The following is a 4,476-nucleotide window of genomic DNA, read 5'->3' on the forward strand; positions in this document are numbered from 1 at the left end:
CATTTCTAAAATTTTGAATGTATGCAAGAAAAATTCTAAAAAGCAAATGAAGAAGATGGGCAGAGATTGAGGTGCAGTACGTTGGCATCATTTAAAGTGCTCATCATTTAAAGCGTTGGCAGCCTGTGGGCCAGTGCTGCACTCACAGTGCTGCAACTCCTGCCTGCATGTCATATTTTAATTTGCATTTTTCTTATTTTAAGTGAGGTTGAGTATCTTTTCCTATGTTTGAGATTATTTGTATTTCCTTTTCTATAAATTGTTCATTCATGTTTTTTCCTCTGTTAAAAAGTGGTCTTTCTTTTTAGATTTATTAAATGACTTATGTATAAAAAATATTAAAACATTGTTTATAGTTTGTTTTGCATTTTTATTCCTTGAATGCATTTTGATCTTTTGTTTGTGGCTTCTTTGTCATGTAGACATTTTTGATGGCTGTGTAGTCACATTTGTTAATCTTTTATTACTTCAGGCTTTACACTGATATTTAGGAAAGTATTTCCAAATCCAAGATTATTCTCTCTGCCCTTGTTCTAGTTCTTTTACAAATGTTTAGATGAAGCATAATGAAGTACAACATACAAACAGAAAAGTGCATGAACCTTGAGTCTACAGCTCAATGAATTTTCACAAGGATAACATATCTGTGTAGACAACTCCCACAGGAAGAAACAGATTACTAGCATCCCCTTGTGACCCCTTCTAGTCACTAACCTTCTCCCCAAAGGTAACTGCTGTTCTGATTTTCATCAATAAAGATTCGTCACGCCTGTTGTAAACTTTACGTAGAATCATACACTGTGTATTCTTTGTGACTGGTCTGTTGGCCTCTCATTATATTTGTGAGCTACATCTGTATTGCTGCAAATAGTTGTGGTTCATTTTCATTCCTGCACTATGTTCTATTTTGTTGATGGACGTTTATATTTGTCAGTTTTTAGTGATTAAAAATAACTGTTGCTGAACATTTTTATACACATATTTTTGATGAAGAAGATATATACACATGTCTATTGGGTATACACCTAGGAGTGGAATTGCTGGCTTATTGTGTACACATATGTTCAATTCGAATATACTGCCAAATAGTTTTCCAAAAGCATGATGCCAATTTAAACTCCCTGACAGAGTATATGAGTGTAATGAGTGTTTTAAATCCATGTCAACACTTGGCATTTTCCATCTTTTAAAATTTTAACTGTCTGGTAGTTTTGTAGTGACACTGCATTGTGGTTTTATTTTATATTTCCTGACAACTTTCTAAGGAATTTGAACATATTTTCATGTGTTAATTTGCAATTTTTGTATACTCTTTTGTGAAGTGCATATTGAAGACTTTTACCACCCAATCTTTTTTTTTTCTATTGAATCATTGTTCTTTTTCTTTTTAATTTATGGAAGTTCTCTTATGTATTCCAGATACTAGTCCTTTGTTGACTTTAGGTATCCTAAATGCCCTCTCCTATCCTGTGCATTGCCTTTTTACTCTCTTAATGAGGCCTCTTAATAAAGAGCTATTCATTTTAAAATAATTTGATTGATCATTTTTTTCTTCATGGTCGTCTCTTCTTATTTTTGTCTGTTTTGAAGGTAATCAAAATGTTCCCTTATGTTTTCTTTTTTAAACTGTATTGTTTTACATTTTACGTTTTGTTCTGCAATTGAACTAGAATTGATTTTTGTGTATGGTGTGAGGGAGAGTTCAAGAAATGTTTTTCCCATTTGGGTGTCTGATTGACCCAGCACCATATACTGAAAAGAACATCTTTTTGCCATAAATCATATGACCATATGTATGTGTTTGCTTTCGGACTTCCTGCTACATTGTCATTAGTCCATTTGCCAATCATTGTACTAATACCACACCGCCTTGCTTATTTTAACCTTATGTTAGATCTTGATATCTAATGGCATATGCCTTCTTCTCACCCCCTACTTTGTTTTTCTACTGCAAGACTGCTTTAGCTATTCTTGGTTCTTTGAATTTCCATGTAACTTTTAGAATCAGCTTGCCAATTTTACAGGTACTTCTTAGAAATCCGGGATTTTCATTGGGATTACATTGACTCTTTCAATTAATGTTAGGAGAATTTATGTCTTTAGTATATTGTAACTCTCAGTCCATGAATACACTATATTCCTCTATTTACATATTCTTTATGTTTTGTAGTTTTCAGAATGTTTTGTAGTTTTCAGTATAGAGGTCTTATATATCTTTCTTTGGATGTACTCCGATGAATTTGTTGCTTTTTGATGCTGTTAAAGATATTATTTAAAATTTTATTTTTATTTGATTGCTGCTAACATATAAAATATAATTAATTTCTGTTTAATGTCCTCATATCTCAGAAGTCTTCTACACAGACATATCATCTGTGAAACAATGACAGTTTTATTTCTTCCTTTATAATTTTAAAGTCTTTTATTTATATTTCCCTTCTTTACACTGCTGGCTAGAATTTCCAGGACAATAGTCAAACAAGTAATGGTAAAAGAAACCCTTGTCTCATTCCTGATCTGAAACTTTCCATATTTCTCCATTAAGTATGATCTTTTCTTACAGTGGTTTTAGTTCCTTTTTATCAAATAAAGTGATTCCCCTTGTATGTGTGGTTTGTTATTTTATTATATCATTAATGGCTGCCTAATAGAATCAAATGCTTTTACTGCATCTGTTATTTCACCTTTTCTTCTTCCCATATGGCTATTGTATTAATTAACTTCTAAATGTTAAATTACCCTTACATCCTGAAATAAACTTTATTTAGTTGTGATTTAGTTTTTCTTTTAGATATTGCTTGTTTTCCTTCATATTTTTTTCAGGATTTTTGTATTTATGTTCATGAGACAGATTAGGCTGCATTTCTTTTTCTGGTAAGTCCTTTTTCTAGTGTTGGTATCAGGGTTATGGTAGCCTTATAAAAGAAATTGAGAGGTGCTCCCTTTTTATTTTGTTGGAAGAATTTGTGTAAGTTTCAATCATTTCTTTGTTAATTATTTAGTAGAATTTACACGTGAAATCTGGACTTGGTGTTTCCTTTAGAGAAAGATTTTAAATAATAGCTCTGGTTTCCTACATAGATATCAAACTATTCAAATATTCTCTCTTTTACTGTCAGTATTTATAATTTACTTTTGGTTTGAAGTAATTTGTAAATTTCACCTAAATTGTCAAATTCTTTGGCACACAGTTGTTCATAATGACCTCTTATAATTTTGACATTGATAGGTCTGTAGAGATATTATCTTTTAAAATGGTGATTTGCATTTTCTTTCTCTTTTAACAGTATTATGAGTTTATTACTGTCATTTGCCTTTTCAAATAACTAAATTTTGACTTTGTTGATTTTTCTTCATTGCACTTCTATTTTCTATTCTAATGATTTCTGTTACTATTTTCATTATTTTTTCCTTCTACATTCCTTAGGTTTCAGTTGCTGATTTTATTTCTCATTCATTCATTCATTTAGCTTCTTGAAATGAAAGTTTAGATTATTGGTTTTCAATATTTCTTCTTTACTAACGTGAATTAAAGGCCTGCAATTTCCTTTTGTTTATTCCTTTAATGTTATGTTAAAAGTTTTGACATCATGTCTTCATTATCATTTGATTTAGACTACTTCTAATTTCTATTTGAATTTCCCCTTTTATCCATAAGTTATTTAGGTGTGTATTGCTTATTTTGAAACATTTAGTGCATTTCTAAATACCTTTTTAAAATGTTTTCTGATTCCACTGTTGTCAAAGGACATTCTTTGAATACCTCAATATTTTAAAATTTTTGAAGTCTTTTTTTTAAGACTCAGCCCATGCTTGATTTTGTAAATGTTCAATGCACACTTAAAAACAATGTGAATTATTTTCTTGTTGGGTTCAGTGTTCTATATATGTTAATCAAATTTGTAAATTATCTTGCTTGAGTGTTTATATCCTTATTGACTTTTAAGTTGATTCTTCTATCAGTTATAGAGAAATATGTGTAAAACCTTCTCATGATTGTGGATTTGACTATATCCTACTTATTTTTGTCCACTTTTCAATCTATTTTAATGGGAGATTACATTGGACTATGATATTCTTGATCAATTATTAGCTGGGAAATCTTACCGTCAATGGGTTGGGGGAGTATATCAGGTAGCCTTTCCAGTTCCTCAGTTCAAGGGCTCCTTCTTCTGTTGATAAAATGGTGATTATTTTCTTTTACAAATGACAAGGATTTGTTCTTCTGACATTACTCTGCCTTTGTCTAGATCCCTCAGTGCTTAGGCTGTGCCGTGTTTTATTTCTCCACACCATAGAAATTCTTACCCACTGTGACACACTCTCATTTCTGGCTGAAAAATCTGAGGTGTTTTCAAAGTTGTCCTACTGTTAGAACATTTTTTCTTTTTTGTCTTCTTTTTTTTTTTTTGTGACCAGCAATGGATCGCAACCCTCAGTGTCACACCCGTACCGGACCGGGACCGGCAACGGGAT

Source organism: Galeopterus variegatus, unplaced genomic scaffold, assembly GCF_000696425.1.
Source record: "Galeopterus variegatus unplaced genomic scaffold, G_variegatus-3.0.2 Scaffold8171, whole genome shotgun sequence".
In the NCBI taxonomy this organism is placed as follows: domain Eukaryota; kingdom Metazoa; phylum Chordata; class Mammalia; order Dermoptera; family Cynocephalidae; genus Galeopterus; species Galeopterus variegatus.